Source organism: Berghia stephanieae, chromosome 1 (genome assembly GCF_034508935.2).
Source record: "Berghia stephanieae isolate SIO BIC M18660-M18661 chromosome 1, UCSD_Bste_1.3, whole genome shotgun sequence".
Classification (NCBI taxonomy): Eukaryota; Metazoa; Mollusca; class Gastropoda; order Nudibranchia; family Aeolidiidae; genus Berghia; species Berghia stephanieae.
This window is the reverse complement of record NC_088360.1, coordinates 109,143,164-109,160,465: the sequence shown is the minus strand read 5'-3', so window position 1 is coordinate 109,160,465 and position 17,302 is coordinate 109,143,164. Positions and strand designations below refer to the sequence as shown.

The window sequence follows — 17,302 nt, the reverse complement described above, 5'->3', positions numbered from 1 at the left end:
AAAAAAAAAAAAGAAACCAAAACCAAAAACAAAACAGCCTGGCTGTTTGGGATGTTTATTTTTTCTTGTATTTTTCCTTCCTTGCTTTGTTTTGCATTGTTTCGTGTACACTTTTTCACATCTTTATCTTATAGATAGAATGAAGATGACGTCACTCAGGTCTTTGTTATTGTTTTTTGCCATCCACGTTTATGAGTAACTCTCACTAAACTGTGTAGATAATCTGGGCTTGGCTAAGAAGCTTACAACATTGCCATCCGGAAGTATATCGGGCCGACATACAAAACGATGTGTAACCATGAACTTTTATACACTGGTTAATACAGTTAAGTGAGAATTACTCATAAACGTGGATGGAAAAAAGCAATAACAAAGACCCGAGTGACGTCAATCAACTTCATTCTGTCTATAAGAAGGACACACACAGTTTTGTGTGTTGGTCCGTGACATCTGGCTGGCGAATATTGTGAGTTTTTTGGCTAAGCGCACAGCATCAATATGCATTAACCAATGTGTCCACACAATGAATGAATGCGTCAAAGCGAGAGAAATTTAATTGGGCGTTTTAGTAATCAATATTATCCCATTGTGTTTGTATGTCGATCTGTTTCGGTAATGAAGACACATTTTCTCTACGTTATCACTAATAATAATGCACATTTATAATGCGCAACCTATCCCCCTGGTTGGAGGCTCTGGGCGCATAAAAAATTGAGCTTTCATGCGCACAGAGCCTCCAACCATGCTCAAAGCGCTTTACAAGGGGTCCCTGGCCAACAGCAACATTTAACATTTATTAGGACGGGACATGGCGCCTGTTGGGCGATGTTACAATTTTTTTCCGGACAGAGACAACGCTGTAAACGGCCAGGTACTCTTTTTACACCTGAATACGGTGAGAGAATGTGAGTAAAGAGCCTTCTCCAAGGACTCAACTATGCGCCGAGCGAGGCTCGAACCCAGGACCTTCCGATCCGAAAGCGAGTGTTATACCACTTGACCACAAAGCGGCGCTATTGATGTTATGCGTTTAGTTAAAAAAACTCACAATATCTGAAAAAATTGTAATATCGCCTAACAGGCCCCACCATGTCTCATTCTTCACGTTACGTGTTGCTGTTGGTCATGCGGGACCTTTGTAAAGCGCTTTTGAGCAGATTAAGTGGATAATATAGCAATGACTATCCCGCACAAATCTTTGGGCCTCTTTTTCGCTCACGAAGTGCCCAAATTCGCGACAAAATATGGGACGAAGCCGTTCCGTACATGCAATTTTTAAAAAATTAATTACGACGCTATTTATCGATGAATATGACTGAAAGTTGGCACACAGTTAGAAAAGAGGTCATTTTAGATTATGTCAAGCGACAAAACTCGTACGATTACCAAAAGACCGTTAAAATAGATTTTTACTCTTTGGAGTACAATATTTCTAAAACTACAAAGAGGAGAGATTTTGTCGCTCATAAGGTTATATATGCACATTTCTTCTATTTATATTTCAAATTTCATTGGATTATGATAAGTATTTTCCCCGTATTCTCATAAAACCCAATTTGCATTTCAATGAGTGAAAATATGGAGACGGCCATTTGCTCCCCCATCGCGTGACACGCAAATGACGAGGCAAGGCTGCCAGATGGCCAGACTTTAACCTGACCAAATTCGACTTCATAAGTGGCTAAATAGAAAACCATATGGGTTTCACTATTAAGACTGGCCCACTTAAAATGAACTAAATTTTAGCAAACAGAAAATTGAATAGACTAGGATAAATGTCACTGAGACAAAAATAGATGAATAAAATTGAATAAAAGAAACAAAATTATATATTTGGCTACAAACATGGCCATCTGGCAACCTTGTTCGCGATGAGTGATGACACAAATCCTCGCGCGCTTTTTAAAAATTAAGGAATTGTTTCATTGTTATGTCATAAGGATCGTAGATTAACACACACACACACACACACACAAACACACACACACACACACAAACATACTCTCTCTCTCTCTCTCTCTCTCTCTCTCTCTCTCTCTCTCTCTCTCAAATAAACTAGAAATAACATAAGCCATAGTCTCACGGGACTGATTGATAATAATTTAGCAGGCATTTTTCGTGTCATTTGTATGGGTTGTAGACACAAAATTACACTTCGGAAAAGTTCCAAATGATCAATATTATGTATATTTTATAACAAAATTATAGTTGACCCTAGCCATGCAGCTCTAAAACTATACAAGTTAGAACTCTTCTGATGTCTTCATCATATTTTCTGATAATTTTGCCATAAAATAGCCAAGTTTTGATATCTAATTTTACGTATTGAACGAGATACAGCCACAAACAAGAATAAAACGCAGAAAAAGCGTCCCATATTTTCCGTGTTTTTTTTCTCTCTCTTTGTGAGTCATCCAAATAAATGACACTTTGAAACTGCATAACTTTGTTATATATTAATGGATTTTCAAAATTTAAAAAGACTTTTGCTCAGTGGAGATATGGCTTTGATTTAAGAGTAGTATTTCCTACAAAAATAGAAAACAAAAATTTTCATAGCCATTGCTAGATAATATTATGCTGTATAAAATCTCAAGTTATTTTGGAGGTTTCTTTTTCAAGAATAATTGAAAATGATTGATGAATTCATTAATTTGTGTTCTATGCGATATGATTTCCATACGAGCCAATAATTCCATGCCTATCTTTCAATCATGCTATAGGGAATGAGATTAGCGGAAGAGTAGCGTCCCTTGATTGGACGTCACCTTACAGAGAGAACGTCAATTTGGTTTTGCGCATGCGTCTCTCTCGTCCTCTTATTCGGTGAAGTGTCTCAAGCCGCTTTCACCGGAAGCGAGGACGAGAGACGCATGCGCACAACCAACATGACGTTCTCTCTCTAATAACTTTTCCGCCGGTGACGTCCAATCAAGGGACGCTACTCCTCCTTTAATCTCATTCCCTATCGCTTCCCCTTTCATTGATGATAATACAAGAAAATCCTCAAGGATTGTACAAAATGATAATTCATACGATTTCATTCGCTATTAATTTGACTATTAAGCTGAAGGGGGCGAAGTGGTCGAGTGGTTAGGGAATTGCACTGCGAACCGGAAGGTCCCGGGTTCGAACCCCACTTCATCATCATTATCATCATCATCATCATCATCATCATCATCATCATCATCATCATCATCATCATCATCATCATTATCATCGTCATCATCATCATCATCATCATCATCATCATCATCATCATCATCATCATCATCATCATCATCATTATCATCGTCATTATTATCATTATCATTATCATCATCATCATCATCATCATCATCATCATCATCATCATCATCATCATCATCATCATCATCATATCATCATCATCATCTCATCTCATCATACATATATCATCATCATCATCATCATCATCATCATCATCATCATCATCATCATCATCATCTTATCATCATCATCATCATCATCATTATCATCATCATCATCATCATCATCATCATCATCATCATCAATCATCATCATCATCATCATCATCATCATCAATCATCATCATCATCATCATCATCATCATCATCATCATCATCATCATCATCATCATCATCATCATCATCATCATCATCATCATCATCATCTCATCTATCATCATCATCATCATCATCATCATATCATCATCATCATCATCATCATCATCATCATCATCATCTCATCATATCATCATCATCATCATCTCATCATCATCATCATATCATCATCATTCATATCTTATCATCATCATCATCATCATCATCATCATCATCATTATCATTACTCCTCATCTCGATTAAGGTCAGGGTCTTAAAGGGAGCGATCTATAGATAGAATGAAGATGACGTCACTCGAGCTTTTGTTATTGTATTTTGCCATCCGCGTCTGTGAGTGATTCTCACTAAACTGTATTAACCAGACTATAAAAGTTCATGGTTACACATTGTTTTGTGTGTTGGTCCGTTATACTTCCGGATGGCAATGTTATGAGCTTCTTAGCCAAGCGCATACTATCTATATTCATGTCTTCGTCCAACCAAGTCATCAATCACATGATTTGTGCTGTCCAACAATTGAATATTTCTAAAGAAATGTAAACACGCTGCTTTGTTTATGAAAATTGTAAACATACTCATGTGTCAAGCTGAACAAAATGACCAATCGTGATGTTAGATATTTCAAAATCTGTGAACACTTTTCATTACGTGGGTCACTTTGAGCACATTTTGCAATTTGACGAATGACCTCGAGCACATGGAATGGATCATGCCAATTAGACGATATTATATCGTTTGTTTCAAACAGTCGGTCTCGAGACAAAATAATACGCGGTGCCCAGATTGTATCTGTCTGTTGATTCAAGTTATCCGGCATTGTGAATAATGTACTATTCCAAAAAAAAAGTTCGAAACAAAAGCAAAAATGAATGCACATCAATAGAAGAGAAATGGATAAATAATGAATCTTCATCCACCAGATAACCCCCCCCCCCAACCACCACCACCCCTCTTTACCTAAAAACAGAAAGAAAATAACAAGCAAATAAAAAAACAAAAACAAGAGCAAAAAAATGGAAACAACAAACAAAACCGAATCTAAAAAGATGTTTAAAATAGATTTTATTTTTAAAAGAATATATGAAAAAACAAATAATGGTACTAAAACAAAAACAACAAAGAACATTAAAAAAAAAAAAAGAAAAGAAAATCAAATTTAGACTTTGAATTTTCTTTAAAGAATCAAACAAACAAACAAAAAAAAAAAACCCAAAAAAGAAAAAAAAAAGAAGAAGAAAAAAAAAGAAAAAAAAGGATGAAAAAGGCTCACAAAGAGCATAATAAACAAAGATAAAACAACCGTAATAAAAAGCAAGATGAAAGCAAAACAATGCAAATGGAAACTTAAAGAAGGCAAGAGGCAAAGATACCCCACATTCTATGGCCACATAATTGGATCAGAGATGTTTTATTCTGCAACAATCTTCCCGCCATCTCCCCTTTCCAATCCCCAATTTTCTCACTCTCCATTCGAGAAGAGTTCTTGTTCGAATAGATGGCTATATAGTTCTGTCAGACGGATAACTTTAATGGGGCATTGCGCTTGGCTAAAAAAAAACACCTCACAACATTGCCATCCGGAAGTATAACGGATCAACAAACAAAACTATGTTTAACCTTGAACGTTTATAGATAGTATGCGATTGGCTAAAAAAAACCTCACAACATTGCCATCCGGAAGTATAACAGACCAACACACAAAACTATACTTACTTACTTACTTATTTAGGCCGCCCCTTGCCATCCGTAAGTATACCCGACCTACACACAGAACTATGTGTAACCTTGAACGTTTATAGTCTGGTTAATACAGTCTAGTGAGAATTACTCAAAAACGCGGATGGCAAAAAGCAAGAACAAAGACCAGAGTGACGTCACATACGCACAAAACTATCTATAGATAGAATGAAGTTGACGTCACTCGGGTCTTTGTTATTGTTGTTTGCCATCCACGTTTATGAGTAATTAGCTTCAATAGTCATGACATTACTTCCCTCGTAATGACGCATAGTAACTTAATGACTCGCTCTAAACTATCGGAACAATGGCGGATGCCCTTATGAAATGTTTCTCCGACGAGCATAAAAGTGTATCCAGAGGAGAAAATCATTATAAATATGATCATGTTTTGACTTTTATACTTTTTGATCACATGACATATCAAAAGTTCTAGCCAGCATGAAGAATAAAAAGTACCCATTTTCTTTGTTTAGAACCACGCTGCTCACCGTCCCTGGGCGATGTGACATCAGACTATTGAATCCAATTCCCACTTAACTGTATTAACCAGACTATAACCGTTCAAGGTTATACAGAATTTTGTGCGTTGGTCCAGTATACTTCCGGATGGCAATGTTGTGAGCTTCTAAGCCAAGCGCATACTATCTATAGATACATGTCTGCACATTCTTCCCAATCATCAACACCACATTTTACAGACTTTATCATTATTTTGGGAAAGTCAAAAGAATACACACTTCATTTAAATCAATATCTCAATTCATGTTTACATAATAATAACATACCCGACCCTACCAAATTTGATCAAATTGGTATGCGTGGTGTTGAAGACAAAGCGAGAATAGAAAACTTATGTACTCCGAAAAAACACATTTCAAAATTTTTGTAAAGAAAACTCCTCCTTTAAATATCTATGGACTAAAATGGCCTTCATCTTCTTAAAACACTATCAAACCTGGGACTTCAAAGATGTCTTTAAGTCCAAGGTTTGAGAGCTTTTCATAAGATGAGAATCGTTTTAATTGATCGATATTCGAAGGACGAGTTTTCTGGCCAAATTTTTTAAAATGTGTTTTTTTCAGCATGCGGCAGTAAATGATACCACCCCTTCATATAAATAGCGTTTAATGGTTTCTTTGTGTCTTATTTTAGAAATAATTAAACGGTGTTAAAGTTAGTAACGCTATTGATCATAAGACGATTGTTTTGGCAGTTCTATTTATGAATTTGAAGCAAATAGTTTTAAAGACTGAGGCTTCGGTATAGCACAATGTTCACTAAATAAATGCGGAAACTCCTGGGTTCAAGCCTCCTCGGCGCATAGTCGTGTCCTTAGACAAGGCTCTTTACTCACATTCTCTCATCGTACTCATGCGTAAAATAAGTATCTAGCCGTAAACAGCTTTGTCTATGTCGGAAAATAAAATGTAATATCGCCTAAAAGGCGTCATGTCTCGTTCTACATGTTACGTGTTGCTGTTGGTCAAGGACCCCTTGTAGAGCGCGTTGAGCACGTTTAGTTGATATTGCGCTATATAAAAGCTCAAGTAAAATGTGCTTCACTTTGAAAAAAGACAGTTAATCTTTTGGCCCCAAATCTCGTCCTTCAAATATACTTACTTAATCCTCTTCGGGCCTTGAGCCACATAGGGCATCCACCAGACATCTCCATTTTTTGCGATCGACTGCTTTTGCGGTGGCTGTATTCCAGGACAGGCCTGCTTCCTTTAATTCTTTCTCCATGGTCCTTCGCCAGGTTTCTTTGGGTCTTCCCCGCTTTTTCTTCCCATCTGCTGTCCAGTACAGGGTTGTCTTGGGAAGTGACCCTGTTTCCATTCTGGCCACATGACCCAGCCAACGCCATATTCTTCTTTTTATTTGGCTTTCAATGCGAGTGCAGTCAGCTTTCTTTAATAGATCCACTGTTGTTATTTTTGTAAGCCAAAATAAATTTAAAATTCTTTTTAGACACTTGTTTTGAAAGGTTTCTAGTTTCTTAGTTAAGGAGGATGTCATTTTCCACTTTCACTTGCTCAAGGCCACACAGCGCAGGGTCGGGTGAAGGCTCTTTACACACATTCTCTCAATAGGGTTCAACAGTCGTGACGTCACTTCCCCTGTAATGAAGCTTTCACTTCCATAAACAGTACACTTAAAACATTGCTCTTGTATATTTTCAGCTTTGTCTTTCTCATAATTTGCTTTGATTTCCAAAAGTTTTTCAGCATGCCGAAAGCCTGGTTTGCCTTTTGAATTCTGAGCTTGATATCGCGTTCTGCATTTCCGTCGTCTGTTATTTCTGATCCAAGGTAGGAGAACTCTGTTACCTCTTCAATTATATGTTCAATTATCCTAATTTCACAGCCATGTTTTGGATTCACCATTATGTACACAGGCTTTTCGAAATTTATTTTCAGTCCAATTTTCGAGGCAGGATAAACATAAGCTGGGAGAGTATGCAGCCTTGTTTTACACCAATTGTTACATTAAAGCTGTGTGTTAAAATTATTTCCACAGATCACTTGGCATTGGTAGTTGCTGTACATTGCTTTATTAAGTTGACCATCTTCGTCGGTAAACCATAATGGCGGAGTATTTTCCATAGGGACTCTCTGTGTAAGCTGTCAAAGGCTTTTTTCACAATCGACAAAAATGGTGTAGAGGGGGCTTTTCCATTCAATGCTTTGCTCCAGGATTTGTCTCAGGGCAAATATGTGGTCACTAAATAACTTCCCTTTTCTGAACCCTGCTTGCTCTTTTCTAAGAATGTTTTTAATGTGATGTGAGAATCTTCTCAGAAGGATTCTATTAAAAATTTTGCTTGTTATGGACAGGAGTGTGATTCCACGCCAGTTAGCACAATTTCCCAGATCTCCTTTCTTGGCTATTTTATGGATAATGCCTTTCTTGAGCACGTTTAGTGGATATAAAATTCATTTAATTCATCCCATAGGGGAAACTTTATTCTAAGGTCTATTCTAAGGGAAGACTGGAATAACCCAGAAACCCGCAGCATTGCAGCACCGCAAATTGTGGCTGGGCGAGGTGACTTGCTCAAGGCCACACAGCGCAGGGTCGGGTGAAGGCTCTTTACACACATTCTCTCAATAGGTTCAACAGTCGTGACCTCACTGCTCTTGTAATGACGCATTGTAACTGGTTCTAAACTATTGGAACAAACTAGCGGACGCCATTATCTCCATCACCGCCCTTAGGAAATACTTCTCCGACGATCATAAAATTGTATCCAGAAGAGAAAAACATTATAAATCTGATCATGATTTGACTTTTATACATTCTGATCACATGACATTTTAAAAAGTTCTAGCCAGCAGGAGGAATAAAGAGTACCGATTTTCTTTATTTAGAACCAAGCTGCTGGTTGCTGGGCGGACGTGACATCAGACTGTTGAATCCTATTTGCGCAAGATAAATGCTGCAGTCTAAATGTTCAAGGGAGGGGACTGAGAGTTCATGGTCGACGTGTATATTTGAAGTAAAGGATTTCAGGCCAATATAGAAAATAAGTGTTCTGTAAATTCACGGCATCAGCAGCTCTCATGTATAATGAATGATTTATTATAGACTTCGGGGCAAATGCATTTTAATAAGCGTAAGCCAGGGGAATATGTCGGTTAACACTGGGTTCAATTATGCCGAATTATTCCAACTTTTCCTCTACAAAAATTCAAAATTGAATAATAATAAAGTATATTTAAAAATGTGACACCCTAAAACGCAATTTATTTTAGTCCTCTTTAAACATCAATTGAAACAAGCGGAAGTAAATAGCTTTATAATATTAAACATAAATAGGCCATCTTATTATATGTTTGGCAAATTGAATTGCTTTTATAACACAATTATTAAATTTAATTCGTCAAATTCCACTGAAATCAGACGCCATCATGTTTAGCACGTGGGTTGTGTGTTAACCTTCCGGGTAGGCGAGTATGACAATGAGGTGGGAGTACTTGCATTGAATCGATACCAGTTAGAGGTTCCTCTCAATATTTTGAATATAATCAGTTTCTTAAAGCTTATACGTACCATTTTCCGTCCTTAACATTGTTTGGTTCTTATGGATAATCCACCGACTCAAAATGATATATCGAGATGAATAAGTTGAAGTTAATTTGAAATATTCTGGAAGGTTGTGTTTGATGTAACGCTAAATAAAACAAACAGAAAAAAATATGAAAATAATCGCACACTAAAAAGGTTATCATAAGAAAACAAAAGTCCTAAAAGGCAAGCCTTCCTCTGGGGATCGAACTTCATACCGTTTGATAGTTGCACAGATAGAGCTTGATTTGCCATACTCCAGTACGATTTGAATGTAGGCATTGTGGTTTTGCCACACAAGTGACGAACTAAGAATACCGTGTAAAACGGAAATAAATAACGTTTGAAGACTGGATTGACGGAACTTAATGATAAGGTATGATTGTATTTTTAAAAAAAAATTCCCTTTAGCCATCCAATAGGGGAAATTTGTCTCTAGGGTCTATTCCTGGAATAACCCAGGCGTCAGCCGCAGTGCAGCGCCGCAAATTGAGCTAAAGCGAGGTGACTTGCTCAAGGCCACACAGTGCAGCGGCGGGTGATCGAACTCGATACCATTCGGGTAGGAAGCAAAGACCGTACCGCTGACCCACGCTGCCCCCCCCCCCCCCCAGTTAAGTTTGTTAATGGGGATAAGTGATGCGGACGTTTCGGTGAGGGGGCGGGGGGGGGGAGGAGGGGGGGTCACTTAAAGAGCGTCCATAGTTTGGCACTTGTCTCCATACATAAATCAACATTATATCTTTGTTGCTTGTTATATATATACATAAACGTAGTTGTTTGCATAAAATTAGACACTCTAAACCTTAAAAAAAACAACCCACAAAATTTTCATGTTCTTCCATCAGGTGGCGACATGGTTAGAATGCTGACTCAATTATAATAATAATAAAAAAAATAATTCCCTATATAGATCCCTAAGAGGGAATTTTTCTTTAGGATCTATTCCAAGGGAAGAATGGAATAACCCAGGCGTCAACAGCAGTGCAGGGCCGCAAAGTGAGCTAAGGCTAGTTAATGACTTGCTAAAGGCCGCACACAGCGCGGCGGGTAATCGAACTCGGTACCTTTCGGGTACGAAGCAAAGACCGTACCGCTGAGTCACGCTATCCCATTGAACATGTGTTATAACGCTTGTGCAGCATTTTACACGTTGACAATAACATGTGTGATCTAGACACTGAAAAGTCAATGTTTAGTTAACTTGAAAATAATTACAAATTATGAGCTTTGATTAGTTTTAAAGAAATAACGTTATTACCTTTCTGAAATGAAATATTTCAGCCCAAATGTCATAACTTAGAGGGTATTGAAAGATGGGGTACAGGGGAAAATGGAGGGCAAACGAAGAAAAGGAAGACCTAGTCATAATATAAAAATATCCTGAATGGACAGTTATGAATGGAAGAGTTAGTACGATACAGTCAAAAGACGAGAGGAATGGGCAGACATTTGTCATCGCAGATTTCGGGCAGTCAACGTCAATGAGGACGACGCTGGATAGTGAGTAAGAGGATATAGAGAGTATGCCCTTGGCTAAGAAGCTCAAAACATTGCCATCCGGAAGTATAACAGACCAACACACAAAATTATGTGTATCCATGAACGTTTATAGTCTGGTTAATACAGTTTAGTGAGAAATACTCATAAACGTGGATGGCAAAAAACAATAACACTAACATCATCTTCGTTCTATCTATAGATTCATTTTTCATCATTTGGTTGATCTCCATCTGCGTGCACACATATTATTTGAAGCTCTGATAATATGAGGCAGCAAGCGTGGCTCAGGGGTCGGTCTTTGCTTCGTACCCAAAATGTACCTAGTTCGACTACCCGCCTCATTGTGTGTCCTTGAGCAAGTCTTACTCCCTAGTTCACTTTGCGGTGCTGCACTGCTGCTGATGCCTGGGTTATCCCAGTCTTCCCTTGAAATAGACATTAAAGGCAAATTTCTCCTTGGGGATAAATAAATTTAATTTATTTATATTTTTTTCTCTCCAGAGAATGGCATTATATTATTTTGTGAAAGTAAATCGCACGAAGGCGGTTGAAAAAAAACATTACTCGCCTCCAGCATAGAAGATAAAAATCCTGTTAGTATTCTGAGCAGAAAGAACATAATGGTGTATTGATTGAATTATTGAATTGATTCACTAAACGCTTTCCATTCGGTATTTGCACAGTGTTCAACTTACTATTTTCGCACCGATTAGTGTTGATGTGAACAAGAATTCATTGAACGTTGATAAGAATATATATTTAGTTCTCTAGTTAAAGTTCAACTCCTGGGTGGGGTTCCTGGCCTCCCATGGTGGGTAGGGAGGTACTTACTGTGTCTTCTATCCCCTTATATCTGGGTTGGGTTCCTGGCCCCTAATAGTGGGCAGGGAGGTACTTACTGTGTCTTCTATCACACTATATCTGGGTGGGGCTCCTGGCTTCCCATAGTGGGCAGGGAGGTACTTACTGTGTCTTATATCCCCTTATATTTGGGTGTGGTTCCTGGCCTCCTATAGTGGGCAGGGAGGTACTTATTGTGTCTTCTATCCCCTTGTATCTGGGTTGGGTTCCTGGCCCCTAATAGTGGGCAGGGAGGTACTTACTGTGTCTTCTATCCCACTATATCTGGGTGGGGTTCCTGGCCTCCCATAGTGGGCAGGGAGGTACTTAATGTGTCTTCTATCCCTCTATCTGTTTCCCAACAAGCTTTATGTCTTTGTCTTGGAATGAGATTAATTGGTTTTGTCCTGATCCTGGCCGGATGTGAGGGTAACGGTCAAGTGATAGTAAGTATTGGGAGATGATATTTTGTCATTGTAAATCATCTCTCTGTTATGTAATGTATTATGTTTTGTTTACATATTATATATGATTTGTATATATTTGAGTGTTTTCCTCTTAGTGGGGACTGTGCTTGTGTCAAGATGTAGCAATGACTATCCCGCACAAATCTTTGGGCCTCTTTTTCGCTCACGAAGTGCCCAAATTCGCGACAAAATATGGGACGAAGCCGTTTCGTACATGCTATTTTAAAAATCAATTACGACGCTGTTTATGACTGAAAGTTGGCACACAGTTAGAAAAGAGGTCATTTTAGATTATTTCAAGCGACAAAACTCGTACGATTACCAGAAGACCGTTAAAAATAGATTTTTACTCTTTGGAGTACAATATTTCTAAAACTACAAAGAGGAGAGATTTTGTCGCTCATAAGGTTATATATGCACATTTCTTCTATTTATATTTCAAATTTCATTCGATTATGTACTTTTTCGTATTCTCACAAAACATCAACCCAATTTGCATTTCAATGAGTGAAAATATGGAGACGGCCATTTTGCTCCACCATCGCGCGACACGAAAATGACGTGAGCGAGGCAAGGCTGCCAGATGGCCAGACTTTAACCTGACCAAATTCGACTTAAAAAGTGGCTAAATAGAAAATCATATGGCTTTCAATATTAAGACTGGCCCACTTAAAATGAACTAAATTTTAACAAACAAAAAGATTGAATAGACTAGGATAAATGTCACTGAGACAAACATAGATGAATAAAATGTAAAAAAAAGAAACAAAATTATATATTTGGCCACACCCGTGGCCATCTGGCAACCTTGTTCGTGACGACGGATGACACAAATCCTCGCGCGCTTTTTAAAAATTAAGGTAATAGTTTCATTGTTAATTTCATAGGGATAGTAGATTAACTCTCTTCTCTCTCTCTCTCTCTCTCTCTCTCTCTCTCTCTCTCTCTCTCAAATAAACTAGAAATAACATAAGCCATAGTCTCACGGGACTGATTGATAATAATTTAGCAGGCATTTTTCGTGTCATTTGTATGGGTTGTAGACAGAAGATTACACTTCGGGAAAGTTCTAAATGATCAATATTATGTATATTTTAAAACAAATTTATAGTTGACCCTAGCCATACAGCTCTAAAACTATACAAGTTAGAACTCTTCTGATGTCTTCATCATATTTTCTGATAATTTTGCCATAAAATTGCCAAGTTTTAATATCTAATTCCACGTATTAAGCGAGATATAGGCACAAACCAGAATAAAACGCAGAAAAAGCGTCCCATATTTTTCGTATTTTTTTTCTCTTTGTGAGTCATCCAAATAAATGACATTTTTGAAACTGCATAACTTTGTTATATATTAATGGATTTTCAAAATTCAAAAAGATTTTTACTCAGTGGAGATAGGGCTTTGATTTAAGAGTAGTATTTTTTACAAAAATAGAAAACAAAAATTTTCATAGTCATTGCTACAGGATGAGACTTTTAGATGATCTCAAACTAAGTACTTTGATAGTGTGCTCTTGGAATCCACATCTGTTCTCTATTTGAACCAATTCCCCTTTGTATTACATTTTCTTGGGTGCTTTAATTATAATTCTAGAACTTTTTACCATCCCATTTTCTTCCTTTTTACTGGCGCTGATATGACCTTAATGTTTTGCAAGCGCCGTAAAACCCATAAAAACAAAAACAAACACAACAAAGTTTAACTCGCCGTGTGTTTGTGATCTCAGATTTTACAACAAGATATGAAGTGAGTAGAAAAGTGCCAGAAGACAATAGAGAATAAAAAAATTTTTTTTCCGCGGCGGTGGTGGGGTTTGAACCTGCGACCTTATTGGTACGACAACTCCGCCTGGCAGGTGAGAGCGTGGCTCTACCGTGTGAGCTATCCACGAACACAAAAATATTCGTTTCAAACCCAAAGTCATTTCTAGATCCCTCTCTCACCCACTTCTTGAGATCGCCGATTCGTTCGCCACCATCGCGAAGTAATTTTGACCAGCAGTTAAGCTTAATAGCCAATATTCTCATCACAAACATATAACATAGAAACGATTGAGACATTGAGTATGCTCCGGTGTATGGGGTGAATTTTTAATTCAGAAAAGTGAGTGGAGCAGGCACTTATGTTGGTAACAACAAGATATGAAGTGAGTAGAAAAGTGCCAGAAGACAATAGAGAATAAAAAATTTTTTTCCGCGGCGGTGGTGGGGTTTGAACCTGCGACCTTATTGGTACGACAACTCCGCCTGGCAGGTGAGAGCGTGGCTTCTACCGTGTGAGCTATCCACGAACACAAAAATATTCGTTTCAAACCCAAAGTCATTTCTAGATCCCTCTCTCACCCACTTCTTGAGATCGCCGATTCGTTCGCCACCATCGCGAAGTAATTTTGACCAGCAGTTAAGCTTTACGAATATTTTTGTGTTCGTGGATAGCTCACACGGTAGAGCCACGCTCTCACCTGCCAGGCGGAGTTGTCGTACCAATAAGGTCGCAGGTTCAAACCCCACCACCGCCGCGGAAAAAAAAATTTTGTTATTCTCTATTGTCTTCTGGCACTTTTCTACTCACTTCATATCTTGTTGTTACCAACATAAGTGCCTGCTCCACTCACTTTTCTGAATTAAAAATCCACCCCATACACCGGAGCATACTCAATGTCTCAATCGTTTCTATGTTATATGTTTGTGATGAGAATATTGGCTATTAAGCTTAACTGCTGGTCAAAATTACTTCGCGATGGTGGCGAACGAATCGGCGATCTCAAGAAGTGGGTGAGAGAGGGATCTAGAAATGACTTTGGGTTTGAAACGAATATTTTTGTGTTCGTGGATAGCTCACACGGTAGAGCCACGCTCTCACCTGCCAGGCGGAGTTGTCGTACCAATAAGGTCGCAGGTTCAAACCCCACCACCGCCGCGGAAAAATTTTTTTTTTATTCTCTATTGTCTTCTGGCACTTTTCTACTCACTTCATATCTTGTTGTTACCAACATAAGTGCCTGCTCCACTCACTTTTCTGAATTAAAAATTGATCTCAGATTTTGTAACTTCTATCTTGACATTTTAGTCTGTTTGCCTGGAGGACAATTATATAATATAGTCTTTGGCAACGCCCTACGTGTACACATTAGCAAGTTGGGCAATCGATCGCAATTATAATGGGCTTGATATATATATATATATATATATATATATATATATATATATATATATATATATATATATATATATATATATGGGCTTGTAATGGACAATATTTTGCTTTGGTTTGAGAGTATGTCCATTACAACAATGAGCCCCATAATAATTCAGTTTATCAGACCTACGAACAGTAGACGTCGGCTACGCCTGATTCAAACATAAAACGTTATTGGCTTGACTAAACATTACCATTATTTGCCTTCGCAATTTGAAATCCACATTTCTTTATTCTTTTCGGGGATTTTTTGATTTGCTTTTTTTGAAAAAATAAAAACGCTTCCGAGAATCAACAAGAGCTCTCTTTTAAAAAATCGAAAGAGTATTTTCTGGCATTAGCATCCAAAGGCAAAAAAAAATAAAAAAAACCGTGGAAGGAATTGGCACAGGCGATTAGAGAGACATCTGAGGCGTCATGATCGGATGATTAGAAAGAGCAAGACATTAAGTCGATGAGTGAAGTAACTCATATTATATTATGTAACACGTCAAAACGATCTTAGGTCAGTAGGTACGTAAATAGAGCAGCAAATGGAAACTGTTCGGACAAGTGCTCCGACGAGATGAATATATTCCAGCACAAACCTCGATGGATGATTACTTAAACAAAGAGCCATAAATAGAGGGCGTACACCAACTTCACTTTCAACAACATTGAATCAAGGTCTCAAAGAAAATATCAAATATATTTAGAAACAACAACCGAAGAGCTGATTTCAACAACACAAGGAAACATCATATCTCGTTCTAAACGTTATGTGTTGCTGTTGGTCAAGAACCCTTTGTAAAGCACTTTGAGCACGTTTTGTGAATAGTGCGCTATATATATATATATATATATATATATTATATATAATATATATATATATATATATATAAAAGCTCATTTTTTTGGTAAAATATTTTGTAAGACTTATTATAGAGATTCTTATTTTCTCCATCTGAAAACTACATTTTAAAAAAAAATTCAATTTTATAGTTCTGCCTTTGTTAAAATAATAAAGTAAAGACAAGCAAGAAGAAAATAATCATGGGTTGAAAATCTGATCAATTCGAAACGAATAGAGTTTTGTCTACAAGTGAAAATAATTCGCTTTATGAATTCCAAGAGCAAATATATATCCAGGTCAGGTGCAGAAAGTGGCGATGGGTTGGCCAAACCCTGCCGAAAGAGCCCTGTAATATAACCAAACAGGCTCTCGAATGGAGCCGCAGGGCAAGAGGAAAAGGGGTCGTCCAAAGCAGACTTGGAGGAGAAGCCTTCACCAAGATTTGTGCGTCTCCAATCTTACCTGGAGCGAGGCAAAGGTCTGTGCCAAGGACAGAAGAAGATGGAAGAGTGCTGTTGAGACCCTATGCTTGGCCAGGAGCCAAGAGGCATAAGTCAAGTAAGTCTTGAATTCCATTGAAGCGATATTTCGATTTTTAAAAGGCATGTCTTGGGCGTTTTGCTCTATGGATCAGAATGTTGGAAGATCACAGAGAGTATCATCCAGAAACGTGAACAATTTCAAAACAATTGTTTGCGACGAATCTTCAAGATATTCTGGCCAAACACAATCTCAAATGAGGACCTGAGAGCGAGAACTGAAGTAGAGTCTCTGGAGAGTCTCGTTATAGGAGAAGATGGCAATGGTTGGGGCATGTCTTTTGCAGACCTGATGAAACACTGATAAGAAAGGCTCTGCGATGGACATCCCAAGGAAAGAGGAAGCGAGACCGCCCCAAGGATAATTGGAGACGTACCGTAGAGAGGGACCTAAAGCAGAGAGCCTGTCCCTCGAAATGACACCAAGAATAACTGCTGATAGGACTAGGTGGAGATGCCTCAAGTGCCAGTAGACCCGGAGAGGATTAGTGAATGAATGATATTTCGTAT

The 17,302-nt window shown here is 38.0% G+C and overlaps 1 protein-coding gene across 1 annotated transcript in view; it reads right to left on the bottom strand.

Annotated features, from left to right (window-relative positions):
• Nucleotides 1-17,302, bottom strand: part of LOC144962696 (neurocalcin) — a 233,048-nt gene that overhangs the window by 171,180 nt on the left and 44,566 nt on the right. The window lies entirely within an intron of this gene.